The following is a 19977-nucleotide window of genomic DNA, read 5'->3' as shown; positions in this document are numbered from 1 at the left end:
GGCCTCGTATCCTCTCCTTTAAACAGTGACTCCCAGGGCCTCTCCTCTTCTTTATACAGTGACTCCCAGGGCCTCTCCTCTTCTTTATACTGTGACTCCCAGGGCCTCTCCTCTCCTCTCCTTTATACTGTGACTCCCAGGGCATCTCCTCTCCTCTCCTTTATACAGTGACTCCCAGGGCCTCCTCTCCTCTCCATTATACAGTGACTCCCAGGACCTCCTCTCTTCTCCTTTATACAGTGACTCCCAGGGCCTCCTCTTCTTTTTACAGTGACTCCCAGGGACTCTCCTCTCCTCTCCTTTATACAGTGACTCCCAGGGTCTCCTCTCCTCTCCTTTATACAGTGACTCCCAGGGCCTCCTCTCCTCTCCTTTATACAGTGACTCCCAGGGCCTCTCCTCTCCTCTCCTTTATACTGTGACTCCCAGGGCCTCTCCTCTCCTTTATACAGTGACTCCCAGGGCCTCTCCTCTCCTTTATACAGTGACTCCCAGGGACTCGTATCCTCTCCTTTAAACAGTGACTCCCAGGGCCTCTCCTCTTCTTTATACAGTGACTCCCAGGGCCTCTCCTCTCCTCTTCTTTATACTGTGACTCCCAGGGCCTCTCCTCTCCTTTATAAAGTGACTTCCAGGGCCTCTCCTCTCCTTTATACTGTGACTCCCAGGTCCTCTCCTCTCTTCTCTTTATACAGTGACTCCCAGGGCCTCTCCTCTTCTTTATACAGTGACTCCCAGGGCCTCTCCTCTCCTCTCCTTTATACAGTGACTCCCAGGGCCTCTCCTCTTCTTTATACTGTGACTCCCAGGGCCTCTCCTCTCCTTTATACAGTGACTCCCAGGGCCTCTCCTCTCCTTTATACAGTGACTCCCAGGGCCTCGTATCCTCTCCTTTAAACAGTGACTCCCAGGGCCTCTCCTCTCCTTCATACAGTGACTCCCAGGGCCTCCTCTCCTCTCCTTTATACAGTGACTCCCAGGGCCTCTCCTCTCCTTCATACAGTGACTCCCAGGGCCTCCTCTCCTCTCCTTTAAACAGTGACTCCCAGGGCCTCTCCTCTTCTTTATACAGTGACTCCCAGGGCCTCTCCTCTTCTTTTTATACTGTGACTCCCAGGGCCTCTCCTCTCCTTTATACTGTGACTCCCAGGGCATCTCCTCTCCTCTCCTTTATACAGTGACTCCCAGGGCCTCCTCTCCTCTCCATTATACAGTGACTCCCAGGGCCTCCTCTCTTCTCCTTTATACAGTGACTCCCAGGGCCTCCTCTTCTTTATACAGTGACTCCCAGGGCCTCTCCTCTCCTCTCCTTTATACAGTGACTCCCAGGGCCTCCTCTCCTCTCCTTTATACAGTGACTCCCAGGGCCTCTCCTCTCCTCTCCTTTATACAGTGACTCCCAGGGCCTCTCCTCTTCTTTATACTGTGACTCCCAGGGCCTCTCCTCTCCTTTATACAGTGACTCCCAGGGCCTCTCCTCTCCTTTATACAGTGACTCCCAGGGCCTCGTATCCTCTCCTTTAAACAGTGACTCCCAGGGCCTCTCCTCTCCTTCATACAGTGACTCCCAGGGCCTCCTCTCCTCTCCTTTATACAGTGACTCCCAGGGCCTCTCCTCTCCTTCATACAGTGACTCCCAGGGCCTCCTCTCCTCTCCTTTATACTGTGACTCCCAGGGCCTCCTCTTCTTTATACAGTGACTCCCAGGGCCTCTCCTCTCCTCTCCTTTATACTGTGACTCCCAGGGCCTCCTCTTCTTTATACAGTGACTCCCAGGGCCTCCTCTCCTTTATACAGTGACTCCCAGGGCCTCCTTTCCTCTCCTTTATACAGTGACTCCCAGGGCCTCCTCTCCTCTCCTTTATACAGTGACTCCCAGGGCATCCTATTCTTTATACAGTGACTCCCAGGGCCTCTCCTCTCCTCTCCTTTATACAGTGACTCCCAGGGCCTCCTCTCCTCTCCTTTATACAGTGACTCCCAGGGCCTCCTCTCATTTATACTGTGACTCCCAGGGCCTCTCCTCTCCTTTATACAGTGACTCCCAGGGCCTCTCCTCTCCTTTATACAGTGACTCCCAGGGCCTCCTCTCCTTTATACAGTGACTCCCAGGCCTCCTCTCCTTTATACAGTGACTCCCAGGGCCTCCTCTTCTTTAAACAGTGAATCCCAGGGCCTCTCCTCTCCTCTACTTTATACAATGACTCCCAGGGCCTCTCCTCCTCTCCTCTCCTTTATATAATGACTCCCAGGGCCTCCTCTCCTTTATTCAGTGACTCCGAGGGCCTCCTCTCCTTTATACAGTGACTCCCAGGGCTTCCTCTCCTCTCCATTATACAGTGACTCCCAGGGCCTCTCTCTCCTCTCCTTTATACAGTGACTCCCAGGGCCTCCTCTTCTTTATACAGTGACTCCCAGGGCCTCTCCTCTCCTCTCCTTTATACAGTGACTCCCAGGGCCTCTCCTCTCCTTTATACAGTGACTCCCAGGGCCTCTCCTCTTCTTTATACTGTGACTCCCAGGCCCTCTCCTCTCCTTTATACAGTGACTCCCAGGGCCTCTCCTCTCCTTTATACAGTGACTCCCAGGGCCTCGTATCCTCTCCTTTAAACAGTGACTCCCAGGGCCTCTCCTCTTCTTTATACAGTGACTCCCAGGGCCTCTCCTCTTCTTTATACTGTGACTCCCAGGGCCTCTCCTCTCCTCTCCTTTATACAGTGACTCCCAGGGCCTTTCCTCTCCTTTATACTGTGACTCCCAGGGCATCTCCTCTCCTCTCCTTTATACAGTGACTCCCAGGGCCTCCTCTCCTCTCCATTATACAGTGACTCCCAGGGCCTCCTCTCCTCTCCTTTATACAGTGACTCCCAGGGCCTCCTCTTCTTTATACAGTGACTCCCAGGGCCTCTCCTCTCCTCTTCTTTATACAGTGACTCCCAGGGCCTCTCCTCTCCTCTCCTTTATACATTGACTCCCAGGGCCTCTCCTCTTCTTTATACTGTGACTCCCAGGGCCTCTCCTCTCCTTTATACAGTGACTCCCAGGGCCTCTCCTCTCCTTTATACAGTGACTCCCAGGGCCTCGTATCCTCTCCTTTAAACAGTGACTCCCAGGGCCTCTCCTCTTCTTTATACAGTGACTCCCAGGGCCTCTCCTCTTCTTTATACTGTGACTCCCAGGGCCTCTCCTCTCCTCTCCTTTATACTGTGACTCCCAGGGCATCTCCTCTCCTCTCCTTTATACAGTGACTCCCAGGGCCTCCTCTCCTCTCCATTATACAGTGACTCCCAGGACCTCCTCTCTTCTCCTTTATACAGTGACTCCCAGGGCCTCCTCTTCTTTATACAGTGACTCCCAGGGACTCTCCTCTCCTCTCCTTTATACAGTGACTCCCAGGGCCTCCTCTCCTCTCCTTTATACAGTGACTCCCAGGGCCTCTCCTCTCCTCTCCTTTATACAGTGACTCCCAGGGCCTCTCCTCTTCTTTATACTGTGACTCCCAGGGCCTCTCCTCTCCTTTATACAGTGACTCCCAGGGCCTCTCCTCTCCTTTATACAGTGACTCCCAGGGACTCGTATCCTCTCCTTTAAACAGTGACTCCCAGGGCCTCTCCTCTTCTTTATACAGTGACTCCCAGGGCCTCTCCTCTCCTCTTCTTTATACTGTGACTCCCAGGGCCTCCTCTCCTCTCCTTTATAAAGTGACTTCCAGGGCCTCTCCTCTCCTTTATACTGTGACTCCCAGGTCCTCTCCTCTCTTCTCCTTTATACAGTGACTCCCAGGGCCTCTCCTCTTCTTTATACAGTGACTCCCAGGGCCTCTCCTCTCCTTTATACAGTGACTCCCAGGGCCTCTCATTTTCTTTATACAGTGACTCCCAGGGCCTCTCCTCTCCTTTATACAGTGACTCCCAGGTCCTCCTCTCCTTTATACAGTGACTCCCAGGGCCTCCTCTTCTTTATACAGTGACTCCCAGGGACTCTCCTCTCCTCTTCTTTATACTGTGACTCCCAGGGCCTCTCCTCTTCTTTATACTGTGACTCCCAGGGCCTCTCCTCTCCTTTATACTGTGACTCCCAGGGCCTCCTCCTCTCCTTTATACAGTGACTCCCAGGGCCTCCTCTTCTTTATACAGTGACTCCCAGGGCCTCCTCTCCTTTATACTGTGACTCCCAGGGCCTCTCCTCTCCTTTATACAATGACTCCCAGGGCCTCCTCTCCTTTATACTGTGACTCCCAGGGCCTCTCCTCTCCTTTATACAGTGACTCCCAGGGCCTCTCCTTTATACAATGACTCCCAGGGCCTCCTCTCCTTTATACAGTGACTCCCAGGGCCTCCTCTTGTTTAAACAGATTCCCAGGGCCTCTCCTCTCCTTTATACAATGACTCCTGTGACTCCCAGGGCCTCTCCTCTCCTTTATACAGTGACTCCCAGGGCCTCTCCTCTCCTCTCCTTTATACAGTGACTCCCAGGGCCTCTCCTCTTCTTTATACTGTGACTCCCAGGGCCTCTCCTCTCCTTTATACAGTGACTCCCAGGGCCTCCTCTCCTTTATACAGTGACTCCCAGGCCTCCTCTCCTTTATACAGTGACTCCCAGGGCCTCCTCTTCTTTAAACAGTGAATCCCAGGGCCTCTCCTCTCCTCTACTTTATACAATGACTCCCAGGGCCTCTCCTCTCCTCTCCTTTATATAATGACTCCCAGGGCCTCCTCTCCTTTATTCAGTGACTCCGAGGGCCTCCTCTCCTTTATACAGTGACTCCCAGGGCTTCCTCTCCTCTCCATTATACAGTGACTCCCAGGGCCTCCTCTCCTCTCCTTTATACAGTGACTCCCAGGGCCTCCTCTTCTTTATACAGTGACTCCCAGGGCCTCTCCTCTCCTCTCCTTTATACAGGGACTCCCAGGGCCTCTCCTCTCCTTTATACAGTGACTCCCAGGGCCTCTCCTCTTCTTTATACTGTGACTCCCAGGCCCTCTCCTCTCCTTTATACAGTGACTCCCAGGGCCTCTCCTCTCCTTTATACAGTGACTCCCAGGGCCTCGTATCCTCTCCTTTAAACAGTGACTCCCAGGGCCTCTCCTCTTCTTTATACAGTGACTCCCAGGGCCTCTCCTCTTCTTTATACTGTGACTCCCAGGGCCTCTCCTCTCCTCTCCTTTATACAGTGACTCCCAGGGCCTTTCCTCTCCTTTATACTGTGACTCCCAGGGCATCTCCTCTCCTCTCCTTTATACAGTGACTCCCAGGGCCTCCTCTCCTCTCCATTATACAGTGACTCCCAGGGCCTCCTCTCCTCTCCTTTATACAGTGACTCCCAGGGCCTCCTCTTCTTTATACAGTGACTCCCAGGGCCTCTCCTCTCCTCTTCTTTATACAGTGACTCCCAGGGCCTCTCCTCTCCTCTCCTTTATACATTGACTCCCAGGGCCTCTCCTCTTCTTTATACTGTGACTCCCAGGGCCTCTCCTCTCCTTTATACAGTGACTCCCAGGGCCTCTCCTCTCCTTTATACAGTGACTCCCAGGGCCTCGTATCCTCTCCTTTAAACAGTGACTCCCAGGGCCTCTCCTCTTCTTTATACAGTGACTCCCAGGGCCTCTCCTCTTCTTTATACTGTGACTCCCAGGGCCTCTCCTCTCCTCTCCTTTATACTGTGACTCCCAGGGCATCTCCTCTCCTCTCCTTTATACAGTGACTCCCAGGGCCTCCTCTCCTCTCCATTATACAGTGACTCCCAGGACCTCCTCTCTTCTCCTTTATACAGTGACTCCCAGGGCCTCCTCTTCTTTATACAGTGACTCCCAGGGACTCTCCTCTCCTCTCCTTTATACAGTGACTCCCAGGGCCTCCTCTCCTCTCCTTTATACAGTGACTCCCAGGGCCTCTCCTCTCCTCTCCTTTATACAGTGACTCCCAGGGCCTCTCCTCTTCTTTATACTGTGACTCCCAGGGCCTCTCCTCTCCTTTATACAGTGACTCCCAGGGCCTCTCCTCTCCTTTATACAGTGACTCCCAGGGACTCGTATCCTCTCCTTTAAACAGTGACTCCCAGGGCCTCTCCTCTTCTTTATACAGTGACTCCCAGGGCCTCTCCTCTCCTCTTCTTTATACTGTGACTCCCAGGGCCTCTCCTCTCCTCTCCTTTATAAAGTGACTTCCAGGGCCTCTCCTCTCCTTTATACTGTGACTCCCAGGTCCTCTCCTCTCTTCTCCTTTATACAGTGACTCCCAGGGCCTCTCCTCTTCTTTATACAGTGACTCCCAGGGCCTCTCCTCTCCTTTTTATACAGTGACTCCCAGGGCCTCTCATTTTCTTTATACAGTGACTCCCAGGGCCTCTCCTCTCCTTTATACAGTGACTCCCAGGTCCTCCTCTCCTTTATACAGTGACTCCCAGGGCCTCCTCTTCTTTATACAGTGACTCCCAGGGACTCTCCTCTCCTCTTCTTTATACTGTGACTCCCAGGGCCTCTCCTCTTCTTTATACTGTGACTCCCAGGGCCTCTCCTCTCCTTTATACTGTGACTCCCAGGGCCTCTCCTCTCCTTTATACAGTGACTCCCAGGGCCTCCTCTTCTTTATACAGTGACTCCCAGGGCCTCCTCTCCTTTATACTGTGACTCCCAGGGCCTCTCCTCTCCTTTATACAATGACTCCCAGGGCCTCCTCTCCTTTATACTGTGACTCCCAGGGCCTCTCCTCTCCTTTATACAGTGACTCCCAGGGCCTCTCCTTTATACAATGACTCCCAGGGCCTCCTCTCCTTTATACAGTGACTCCCAGGGCCTCCTCTTGTTTAAACAGTGACTCCCAGGGCCTCTCCTCTCCTTTATACAATGACTCCTGTGACTCCCAGGGCCTCTCCTCTCCTTTATACAGTGACTCCCAGGGCCTCTCCTCTCCTCTCCTTTATACAGTGACTCCCAGGGCCTCTCCTCTTCTTTATACTGTGACTCCCAGGGCCTCTCCTCTCCTTTATACAGTGACTCCCAGGGCCTCCTCTCCTTTATACAGTGACTCCCAGGCCTCCTCTCCTTTATACAGTGACTCCCAGGGCCTCCTCTTCTTTAAACAGTGAATCCCAGGGCCTCTCCTCTCCTCTACTTTATACAATGACTCCCAGGGCCTCTCCTCTCCTCTCCTTTATATAATGACTCCCAGGGCCTCCTCTCCTTTATTCAGTGACTCCGAGGGCCTCCTCTCCTTTATACAGTGACTCCCAGGGCTTCCTCTCCTCTCCATTATACAGTGACTCCCAGGGCCTCCTCTCCTCTCCATTATACAGTGACTCCCAGGGCCTCCTCTTCTTTATACAGTGACTCCCAGGGCCTCTCCTCTCCTCTCCCTTTATACAGGGACTCCCAGGGCCTCTCCTCTCCTTTATACAGTGACTCCCAGGGCCTCTCCTCTTCTTTATACTGTGACTCCCAGGCCCTCTCCTCTCCTTTATACAGTGACTCCCAGGGCCTCTCCTCTCCTTTATACAGTGACTCCCAGGGCCTCGTATCCTCTCCTTTAAACAGTGACTCCCAGGGCCTCTCCTCTTCTTTATACAGTGACTCCCAGGGCCTCTCCTCTTCTTTATACTGTGACTCCCAGGGCCTCTCCTCTCCTCTCCTTTATACAGTGACTACCAGGGCCTTTCCTCTCCTTTATACTGTGACTCCCAGGGCATCTCCTCTCCTCTCCTTTATACAGTGACTCCCAGGGCCTCCTCTCCTCTCCATTATACAGTGACTCCCAGGGCCTCCTCTCCTCTCCTTTATACAGTGACTCCCAGGGCCTCCTCTTCTTTATACAGTGACTCCCAGGGCCTCTCCTCTCCTCTTCTTTATACAGTGACTCCCAGGGCCTCTCCTCTCCTCTCCTTTATACATTGACTCCCAGGGCCTCTCCTCTTCTTTATACTGTGACTCCCAGGGCCTCTCCTCTCCTTTATACAGTGACTCCCAGGGCCTCTCCTCTCCTTTATACAGTGACTCCCAGGGCCTCGTATCCTCTCCTTTAAACAGTGACTCCCAGGGCCTCTCCTCTTCTTTATACAGTGACTCCCAGGGCCTCTCCTCTTCTTTATACTGTGACTCCCAGGGCCTCTCCTCTCCTCTCCTTTATACTGTGACTCCCAGGGCATCTCCTCTCCTCTCCTTTATACAGTGACTCCCAGGGCCTCCTCTCCTCTCCATTATACAGTGACTCCCAGGACCTCCTCTCTTCTCCTTTATACAGTGACTCCCAGGGCCTCCTCTTCTTTATACAGTGACTCCCAGGGACTCTCCTCTCCTCTCCTTTATACAGTGACTCCCAGGGCCTCCTCTCCTCTCCTTTATACAGTGACTCCCAGGGCTCCTCTCCTCTCCTTTATACTGACTGACTCCCAGGGCCTCTCCTCTCCTTTATACAGTGACTCCCAGGGCCTCTCCTCTCCTTTATACAGTGACTCCCAGGGACTCGTATCCTCTCCTTTAAACAGTGACTCCCAGGGCCTCTCCTCTTCTTTATACAGTGACTCCCAGGGCCTCTCCTCTCCTCTTCTTTATACTGTGACTCCCAGGGCCTCTCCTCTCCTCTCCTTTATAAAGTGACTTCCAGGGCCTCTCCTCTCCTTTATACTGTGACTCCCAGGTCCTCTCCTCTCTTCTCCTTTATACAGTGACTCCCAGGGCCTCTCCTCTTCTTTATACAGTGACTCCCAGGGCCTCTCCTCTCCTCTCCTTTATACAGTGACTCCCAGGGCCTCCTCTCTTTATACAGTGACTCCCAGGGCCTCCTCTTCTTTATACAGTGACTCCCAGGGACTCTCCTCTCCTCTTCTTTATACAGTGACTCCCAGGGCCTCTCCTCTTCTTTATACAGTGACTCCCAGGGCCTCTCCTCTCCTTTATACTGTGACTCCCAGGGCCTCTCCTCTCCTTTATACAGTGACTCCCAGGGCCTCCTCTTCTTTATACAGTGACTCCCAGGGCCTCCTCTCCTTTATACTGTGACTCCCAGGGCCTCTCCTCTCCTTTATACAGTGACTCCCAGGGCCTCCTCTCCTTTATACTGTGACTCCCAGGGCCTCTCCTTCCTTTATACAGTGACTCCCAGGGCCTCTCCTTTATACAATGACTCCCAGGGCCTCCTCTCCTTTATACAGTGACTCCCAGGGCCTCCTCTTGTTTAACAGTGACTCCCAGGGCCTCTCCTCTCCTTTATACAATGACTCCTGTGACTCCCAGGGCCTCTCCTCTCCTTTATACAGTGACTCCCAGGGCCTCTCCTCTCCTCTCCTTTATACAGTGACTCCCAGGGCCTCTCCTCTTCTTTATACTGTGACTCCCAGGGCCTCTCCTCTCCTTTATACAGTGACTCCCAGGGCCTCTCCTCTCCTTTATACAGTGACTCCCAGGGCCTCGTATCCTCTCCTTTAAACAGTGACTCCCAGGGCCTCTCCTCTTCTTTATACAGTGACTCCCAGGGCCTCTCCTCTCCTCTTCTTTATACTGTGACTCCCAGGGCCTCTCCTCTCCTCTTCTTTATAAAGTGACTTCCAGGGCCTCTCCTCTCCTTTATACTGTGACTCCCAGGGCCTCTCCTCTCCTCTCCTTTATACAGTGACTCCCAGGTCCTCTCCTCTTCTTTATACAGTGACTCCCAGGGCCTCTCCTCTCCTTTATACAGTGACTCCCAGGGCCTCTCCTCTCCTCTCCTTTATACAGTGACTCCCAGGGCCTCTCATTTTCTTTATACAGTGACTCCCAGGGCCTCTCCTCTCCTTTATACAGTGACTCCCAGGGCCTCCTCTCCTTTATACAGTGACTCCCAGGGCCTCCTCTTCTTTATACAGTGACTCCCAGGGCCTCCTCTCCTTTATACTGTGACTCCCAGGGCCTCTCCTCTCCTTTATACAGTGACTCCCAGGGCCTCTCCTCTCCTTTATACAGTGACTCCCAGGGCCTCCTCTCCTTTATACAGTGACTCCCAAGGCCTCTCCTCTCCTTTATACAATGACTCCCAGGGCCTCCTCTCCTTTATACAGTGACTCCCAGGGCCTCCTCTTCTTTAAACAGTGACTCCCAGGGCCTCTCCTCTCCTCTCCTGTATACAGTGACTCCCAGGGCCTCTCCTCTCCTTTATACTGTGACTCCCAGGGCCTCTCCTCTCCTTTATACAGTGACTCCCAGGGCCTCCTCTTCTTTATACAGTGACTCCCAGGGCCTCCTCTCCTTTATACTGTGACTCCCAGGGCCTCTCCTCTCCTTTATACAATGACTCCCAGGGCCTCCTCTCCTTTATACTGTGACTCCCAGGGCCTCTCCTCTCCTTTATACAGTGACTCCCAGGGCCTCTCCTCTCCTTTATACAATGACTCCCAGGGCCTCCTCTTCTTTAAACAGTGACTCCCAGGGCCTCTCCTCTCCTTTCCTTTATACAATGACTGTGACTCCCAGGGCCTCTCCTCTCCTTTATACAGTGACTCCCAGGGCCTCTCCTCTTCTTTATACAGTGACTCCCAGGGCCTCTCCTCTCCTCTTCTTTATACTGTGACTCCCAGGGCCTCTCCTCTCCTCTTCTTTATAAAGTGACTTCCAGGGCCTCTCCTCTCCTTTATACTGTGACTCCCAGGGCCTCTCCTCTCCTCTCCTTTATACAGTGACTCCCAGGGCCTCTCCTCTTCTTTATACAGTGACTCCCAGGGCCTCTCCTCTCCTTTATACAGTGACTCCCAGGGCCTCTCCTCTCCTCTCCTTTATACAGTGACTCCCAGGGCCTCTCATTTTCTTTATACAGTGACTCCCAGGGCCTCTCCTCTCCTTTATACAGTGACTCCCAGGGCCTCCTCTCCTTTATACAGTGACTCCCAGGGCCTCCTCTTCTTTATACAGTGACTCCCAGGGACTCTCCTCTCCTCTTCTTTATACTGTGACTCCCAGGGCCTCTCCTCTTCTTTATACTGTGACTCCCAGGGCCTCTCCTCTCCTCTCCTGTATACAGTGACTCCCAGGGCCTCTCCTCTCCTTTATACTGTGACTCCCAGGGCCTCTCCTCTCCTTTATACAGTGACTCCCAGGGCCTCCTGTTCTTTATACAGTGACTCCCAGGGCCTCCTCTCCTTTATACTGTGACTCCCAGGGCCTCTCCTCTCCTTTATACAATGACTCCCAGGGCCTCCTCTCCTTTATACTGTGACTCCCAGGGCCTCTCCTCTCCTTTATACAGTGACTCCCAGGGCCTCTCCTCTCCTTTATACAATGACTCCCAGGGCCTCCTCTCCTTTATACAGTGACTCCCAGGGCCTCCTCTTCTTTAAACAGTGACTCCCAGGGCCTCTCCTCTCCTTTCCTTTATACAATGACTCCTGTGACTCCCAGGGCCTCTCCTCTCCTTTATACAGTGACTCCCAGGGCCTCTCCTCTCCTTTATACAATGACTCCCAGGGCCTCCTCTCCTTTATACAGTTACTCCCAGGGCCTCCTCTTTGTTTAAACAGTGACTCCCAGGGCCTCTCCTCTCCTCTCCTTTATACAATGACTCCCAGGGCCTCTCCTCTCCTTTATACAGTGACTCCCAGGGCCTCCTCTTCTTTATACAGTGACTCCCAGGGCCTCCTCTTCTTTAAACAGTGACTCCCAGGGCCTCTCCTCTTCTTTATACTGTGACTCCCATTGCCTCTCCTCTCCTCTTCTTTAAACAGTGACTCCCAGGGCCTCTCCTCTCCTCTTCTTTATACTGTGACTCCCAGGGCCTCTCCTCTTCTTTATACTGTGACTCCCAGGGCCTCTCCTCTCCTCTCCTTTATACAGTGACTCCCAGGGCCTCTCCTCTCCTTTATACTGTGACTCCCAGGGCCTCTCCTCTCCTTTATACAGTGACTCCCAGGGCCTCCTCTTCTTTATACAGTGACTCCCAGGGCCTCCTCTCCTTTATACTGTGACTCCCAGGGCCTCTCCTCTCCTTTATACAATGACTCCCAGGGCCTCCTCTCCTTTATACTGTGACTCCCAGGGCCTCTCCTCTCCTTTATACAGTGACTCACAGGGCCTCCTCTTCTTTATACAGTGACTCCCAGGGCCTCCTCTTCTTTATACAGTGACTCCCAGGGCCTCCTCTCCTTTAAACTGTGACTCCCAGGGCCTCCTCTCCTCTACTTTAAACAGTGACTCCCAGGGCCTCCTCTCCTCTACTTTAAACAGTGACTCCCAGGGCCTCCTCTCCTTTATACAGTGACTCCCAGGGCCTCCGCTCCTTCATACAATGACTCCCAGGGCTTCCTCTCCTCTCCTTCATACAGTGACTCCCAGGGCCTCTCCTCTCCTCTCCTTTATACAGTGACTCCCAGGGCCTCTCCTCTCCTCTCCTTTATACTGTGACTCCCAGGGCCTCTCCTCTCCTTTATACAGTGACTCCCAGGGCCTCTCCTCTCCTTTATACAGTGACTCCCAGGGCCTCCTCTTCTTTAAACAGTGACTCCCAGGGCCTCTCCTCTCCTTTATACAGTGACTCCCAGGGCCTCTCATCTCCTTTATACAGTGACTCCCAGGGCCTCCTCTCCTTTATACGGTGACTCCCAGGGCCTCCTCTTCTTTAAACAGTGACTCCCAGGGCCTCCTCTCTTCTCCTTTATACAGTGACTCCCAGGGCCTCCTCTCCTTTATACAGTGACTCCCAGGGCCTCCTCTTCTTTAAACAGTGACTCCCAGGGACTCCTCTCCTCTCCTTTATACAGTGACTTCCAGGGCCTCCTCTCCTCTACTTTATACAGTGACTCCCAGGGCCTCCTCTCCGTTAAACAGTGACTCCCAAGGCCTCTCCTCGCCTTTATACAGTGACTCCCAGGGCCTCCTCTCCTTTATACAGTGACTCCCAGGGCCTCCTCTACAGTGACTTAGGCCTACAGTGACTACCAGGCCTCCTCTCCTTTATACAGTGACTCCCAGGGCCTCCTCTACTTTATACAGTGACTCCCAGGGACTCCTCCCCTTTACACAGTGACTCCCAGGCCTCCTCTTCTTTAAACAGTGACTCCCAGGGACTCCTCTCCTTTATACAGTGACACCCAGGGCCTCCTCTACTTTATACAGTGACTCCCAGGGACTCCTCCCCTTTACACAGTGACTCCCAGGCCCTCCTCTCCTTTATACAGTGACTCCCAGGGACTCCTCCCCTTTACACAGTGACTCCCAGGCCTCCTCTTCTTTAAACAGTGACTCCCAGGGACTCCTCTCCACCCAGGGCCTTTATACAGTGACTCCCAGGGCCTCCTCCCCTTTAAACTGTGACTCCCAGGGCCTCCTTTCCTTTAAACAGTGACTCCCAGGGCCTCCTCTCCTCTCCTTTAAACTGTGACTCCCAGGGCCTCCTCTCCTCTCCTTTATACTGTGACTCCCAGGGCCTCTCCTCTTTAAACTCTGACTCCCAGGTTCTCTCCTCCCCTTTAAACTGTGACTCCCAGGGCCTCTCCTCCCCTTTAAACTGTGACTTCCAGGGCCTCTCCTCCCCTTTATACTGTGACTTCCAGGTTCTCTCCTTCCCTTTAAACTGTGACTTCCAGGGCCTCTCCTCCCCTTTAAACTGTGACTCCCAGGGCCTCTCCTCCCCTTTAAACTGTGACTCCCAGGGCCTCTCCTCCCCTTTAAACTGTGACTCCCAGGGCCTCTCCTCCTCTTTGAACTGTGACTCCCAGGGCCTCTCCTCCTCTTTATACTCTGGCTCGCAGGGCCTCTCCTCCCCTTTATACTGTGACTTCCAGGGCCTCTCCTCTTTATACTGTGACTCGCAGGGCCTCCTCCTCTTTATACTCTGACTCGCAGGGCCTCCTCCTCTTTATACAGCGGCTCCCAGGGCCATTCATTTACACAGATCAGATAACCACACACACACACACATATACCCACTAACACCCACACACCAACACACACACCCCGTCTCCAGGACCATTTACATATCCCCAGATAACCCGGTAGGATAAAACATTTCCATTAGACAAAGGTGAAATGGATCAATTTCCTCTGCCAAGATAAATCTCACGTTTTACACCGACAGGGTCATTACGCCAGGGCACATTTCAGAAATAATGTATTTAAATATCGAGACGATAGCGAGAGACCGTTTCCCCCCACTTTCCAATTACCTTAAAGAAAGCTTATTCTGTGGACAATAAAGCACATTACGGCACAATATGAAACAGCCCATAAAGATCCTGGTGTTTGATGAGGGGGTTAGAGAAAGCTCAGCATATTTAGGAAGGGATGACACTACCATGTAGTTATCACTGACACCTCCCTCAGCCCCTCATGCAAATGTCCTATTACCTCCCAGTCCACATAGATTAACAGGCCTGCTGGGAAATAAACAGGCTTTCCCTTGTTTTTCTCCCCCTTCCATCCACCCCTCACTCCCTTGTTCCTTCGTTGCCTTCTAAAACACGGGGATGATGAGGTGAAGGTGGTGGTAGGTGGTGAAGGTGGTGGAAGGTAGTGAAGGCAGTAAAGGTGGTGAAGTTGGTGGAAGGTGGTGAAGGTAGTGGAAGGTAGTGAAGGTGGTGGAAGGTAGTGAAGGTGGTGAAGGTGGTGGAAGGTAGTGAAGGTGGTGAAGGTGGTGGAAGGTAGTGAAGGTGGTGAAGTTGGTGGAAGGTAGTGAAGGTGGTGGAAGGTAGTGAAGGTGGTGTAGGTGGTGGAAGGTGGTGAAGGTGGTGGAAGGTAGTGAAATTGGTGGATGGTAGTGAAGGTGGTGGAAGGTGGTGAAGGTGGTGGAAGATAGTGAAGGTGGTGGAAGGTAGTGAAGGAGGTGAAGGTGGTGGAAGGTAGTGAAGGTGGTGAAGGTGGTGGTAGGTAGTGAAGGTAGTGAAGGTTGTGGAAGGTAGTGAAGGTGGTGAAGGTAGTGAAGATGGTGAAAGGTAGTGAAGGTGGTGGAAGGTAGTGAAGGTGGTGAAGGTGGTGGAAGGTAGTGAAGGTGGTGGAAGGTAGTGAAGGTGGTGAAGGTAGTGAAGGTGGTGAAGGTGGTGGAAGGTAGTGAAGGTGGTGGAAGGTAGTGAAGGTGGTGAAGGTGGTGGAAGGTGATGGAAGGTAGTGAAGGTGGTGCAAGGTAGTGAAGGTGGTGGAAGGTGGTGGAAGGTGTTGGGATTGACAGTTCTGCAAGGTGATGGTGATGCTACCAGACCTGCAAGGCAGCGTGTGGGGCAGAGAGAGAGAATGAAAATCTCATCAGATCTCTTCCACCCCAATTCATGGCTCTTGCGTTGACCTTGAGTCTCCCCCCCCACTCATCTCCCACCTCCCTTTCCTCTTTTAGGTGAAACAGCAGAACCATGGTGAGGGGGCGTTGCCCTAGGTCCTCGCTGGGTTGAGCGATGTGCTAGCGTGTGGGATGGCGAGAGGAGAGGCGAGGATAGGAGAGAGGCGTCTGAATTAGTGCCAATCCCCCAGACAGACAGCTAGCTCCGGCAACAGGCACTCCTGAGGGTGCAGGGTTCAGTGCCACCTCCCTCCCTTCCTTCCTCCCTCCCTTCTTTCCCTCCTTCCTCCATGTCATTCTCTCTCTTCTGTCTTTATTTTTCTCCTCTTTTATGAGACGTGATGGGGGGGTACTGGGGTGTTTTCAAGCAAATTAGGACGCCTCAATAAAGACAGATTAAAGTCAAATTAGGATGTCTCAATAAAGACAGATTAAAGTCAAATTAGGATGTCTCAATAAAGACAGAATAAAGTCAAGTTAGGATGTCTCAATGAAGACAGATTAAAGTCAAATTAGGATGTCTCAATACAGACAGATTAAAGTCAAATTAGGATGTCTCAATAAAGACAGATTAAAGTCAAATTAGGATGTCTCAATAAAGATAGATTAAAGTCAAATTAGGATGATCAAAAAAAGACGGATTAAAGTCAAATTAGGATGTCTCAATAAAGACAGATTAAAGTCAAATTAGGATGTCTCAATAAAGATAGATTAAAGTCAAATTAGGATGATCAAAAAAAGACGGATTAAAGTCAAATTAGGATGTCTCAATAAAGACAGATTAAAGTCAAATTAGGATGTCTCAATAAAGACGGATTAAAGTCAAATTAGGATGTCTCAATAAAGACAGATTAAAGTCAAATTAGGATGTCTCAATAAAAAGAAGTATCTCTCTCTTTCCCCCTGTCTTTTTCTTTCTCCATCATCTCTATGTGAGACAGATGTCCATTCCACCCTGGTGGCTGATGGCCAAAGCCTCTCCCTAGTTTGGAGTGCCTTGGATGGGAACCAGTGACTCCCAGTCTCCCGTCTCTTTCAATCATTTCATCCCAACAGTAAGACGCATCCCAACTTCACACATATTCATTTTGTAGCAACTAAGTGATCCCGTAATATTCCCTGGCATCAAATCAAATTAAAATAAAATCTAAGTATATTGATAGCGTACACAGATTTGCAGATGTTATCGCAGGTGCAGCGAAATGCTTGTGTTTCTATATCCAACAGTGCATGTGGACTACTAGACGTGTGGCGACTCACAGAGATCTGGCGAAACAAAGAAATCCACAATGCAGTCTCCTCTCTTCCTCACCGGCAGACAGTCGATATGATGACATGCCATTACGTTGATAGGATTGGGTGGGAGTAGTATCCATCTAAGTGTTCCCGGGATTGCATATGTACTGTGAATGCAATCCTTTCAAAATAACGTTCCATCAGTTTGTTCCAAGGTTATTTCGGGAGTGTGTTCACCCTGTGAGAGAAAAAAAAATCCACTTTGCAGAAGGTTTATAACTAGAACATGTCAATATATAATCCCACCTCTAATAAACTGGTATTAAAAACCAAATCGGATCTGTTTAAATATTGGTGTACAGTGTTCACAAGATGAAATCCTTCCATCTATTTTTAATATTCAGTTCAGTGGTCCCTGTCCTGTCAATCACTTAATCACAACCTCTTTTTATCGTGGTATTTGTAATGGACTCACTACTAAATAAATCACATGATAAAACATCACTGTATCAAGGCTCACTTGAGATGGAGATGTCAATCTGAATGTGACTTCCCTGTGTAAATGAAGGACAAATAAATTAAAAATCAGTACATTATTGGCTTTATAAAAGAGCTAGAGGGAGACTGTGGTGCATCATTTCTTTGCTTTGATAATTACACATGATGACACTCCGATGAGTCCAGCAACAGTAGTGATGGTTGAAGCTTCAGTTCTGTCGGACTGTTCTCATGTACAATACCACCACCTAGTGGTCAATGAACACATCTGTTGTACAATAGCACCACCTAGTGGTCAATGCACACATCAGTCTGTGACGGGTTGCTTGTTTGATATTCAGTGTAGATACAGAGTGACACCTACAGGAGGCTAGTGGAACTTTCGCTTGGCATACTACCCCTTTTACATTAATAAACTTTCACTGTCATTGATGTTTCAGATTAGGAATTGGGAAGAATTTAAAATCACTTTTGTAATTATTATCAACAATTGATGGGAGTAAAGTTATTATTATGATCAAATAAGAGATGTAGCCATATTAATGCACTATATTTAAACTAAACTAGTCGCATAAACCAAGATGATTTCATTTAAGCCTATGGATGTAGGATTATGGAATTAACCTTAAATTATACATAGATACACACACACACACACACACACACACACACACACTGAGTGTATAAAACATTAGGAACACCTTCTCTTTCGATGACATAGACCATGATCCTTATTGATGTGTCTTGTTAAATCCACTTCAATCAGTGTAGATGAAGTTGAGGAGACGGGTTAAAGAAGGGCTTTTAAGCCTTGAGACAATTGAGACATGGATTGTGTCTGTGAGCCAATCAGAGGGTGAATGGGCAAGACAAAGGATTGAAGTGCCTTTAAGTGCCTTTGAACGAGGTATGGTAGTAGGTGCCAGGCACACCGGTTTGAGTGTGTCAAGAACTGCAATGATGCTGGGTTTTTCATGCTCAACAGTTTCCCGTGTGTATCAAGAATGGTCCACCACCCAAAGGACATTTAGTCACCTCGACACAACTGTGGGAATCATTGAGGTCAACATGGCCCAGGATCCCTGTGGAACGATTTCAACACCTTGTAGAGTCCATGTCCCCGACCAATTGAGGCTGTTCTGATGGGATAAAAATGGAACATGAGGATAAAAATGATAATTGTCTTTTCAAAATGTTAACAGAAATGTATGATGCTTGTGTTGCAGGTTTCTTTGATTTTGCTTTCCTCCCCCAAAATACATTATGGAGGTTATGATATTATTTATCTTTAACATGAGCTTCTTACTGTCCTGTGACTGTATGTTAAAGCAAGCGAGTACATGGAACAATCCCAAAAATATACTTTTGATGTAAACTTAATAAAAAAATATAAAAAAATTAAAACACATTTGTATTTTTTATTCTAAAGCTCCTTTTGAAAACCATGAACAACCAATCTACTTTCCCCGAAGGAAAGAAGAAGATAATTCCAAAAGGGGAATATATACACACAATGTATTATGTTTTATAATAAAGTGCTTATTTTGGGCATTGTTGAATAAGTTCCCAATAGGCTACAGTTTACTCCTGCTGCCAAAACGCTTATTCAGTCAGCAGAATGGGTGGGTTTAGGATTTGAGGACTCACACACACACACACACACACACACACACACACACACACACACACATGCACACACGCACACACACACACGCACACACACACGCACACGCACGCACACACACACACACACACACAGAAGTGCAGCCTTTCAGGCAGGAAAAAGCAACACACGCCAATCCATTGTTTGATTGAGAATATTAATCTTGTTCTAGTGGCTGGTAAATGCCGTAAAACAATCACAATATCCGCCCCCCAACCTAATCTCTTGCTTATTGTGAAAATGGTTTTGTCTTTTATTTCAGACCTCAGGGGAATTATAAGACTGAGAGACAGATGTACTTCTTTTTTTTTTCTCTTTTTTTTTTGAGGAGATAAAAAAAAATCTGTAAAAGCAGGAAGCTCTAAAATGATGATGTAATTCTTTTCAATATTGTTATAAGGATTAAACTTTGTTAAAAAAAGTGTTAGGAAGACATTTCATTCTGTAAATGTGCTTTATGACCCAAATGAAATGTGTGTTGAATTATTTTACTATAAAGTGAACTGCAGGGAAACAGATTTGAGTAATATGATTTAAAAATTTTAAAAAATGTTTAAAATTGTTCTGCTATGCCACAAGGCAACAACATGTGAATGTTGGTTTGCAGATTGACGTAGGCCTGCGCTGTACAACACTTCAAAATAAGATGTACAGTTTTTTTGGGACATAAGTCATTATTTATTCTATTCTAAGCTAGAAATTTATTCTGTAAATTGCACCGTGGATATTTGTCAAGCTGAAATGTATTTCTTGGTTACTCTTTTCAGGAATAAGCAAACAAAGGACATGTTCACTGTTCTCTCTCTCTCTCTCTCTCTCTCTCTCTCTCTCTCTCTCTCTCTCTCTCTCTCTCTCAGTGTGGGTTAGAACGAGAGAGTGAGACCTACTGGTGTGGAAGGAGAGGGAGAAGGTGAGAGAGAAAGAGAGAGAGAGAGAGAGAGAGACAGAGCGAGAGAGAGAGAGACAGAGCGAGAGACAGAGCGAGAGACAGAGACGTATACAGATAAAGAGATAGAGAGATTTAAGTTTAATTAGTAGGATTCAAAAATACAGATAGAGGATCTTAATTTGAGCCAGTTGGCTACAGCAGGTAAATTATTATGTGGATTAAAATTAATGTATATTTTTATACGGATTGCTAAGTTTTTTTGTTAGGACAAATCAAGTGTGAATTTTTTTCTAAGAGAAAATAGAGAGAAAGAGAGAGGGAGAAACAGAGAGAGGGAGAGACAGAGAGAGGGAGAGAGACAGAGAGACAGAGAGAGAGGGAGAGACAGAGAGAGGGAGAGAGGGAGAGAGAGGGAGAGACAGAGAGAGGGAGAGAGACAGAGAGAGGAGAAACAGAGAGAGGGAGAAAC

This window comes from Oncorhynchus tshawytscha, linkage group LG12 (genome assembly GCF_018296145.1).
Source record: "Oncorhynchus tshawytscha isolate Ot180627B linkage group LG12, Otsh_v2.0, whole genome shotgun sequence".
Lineage (NCBI taxonomy): Eukaryota > Metazoa > Chordata > Actinopteri > Salmoniformes > Salmonidae > Oncorhynchus > Oncorhynchus tshawytscha.
The sequence above is the reverse complement of the archived record's forward strand: the minus strand, read 5'-3'. Positions refer to the sequence as shown.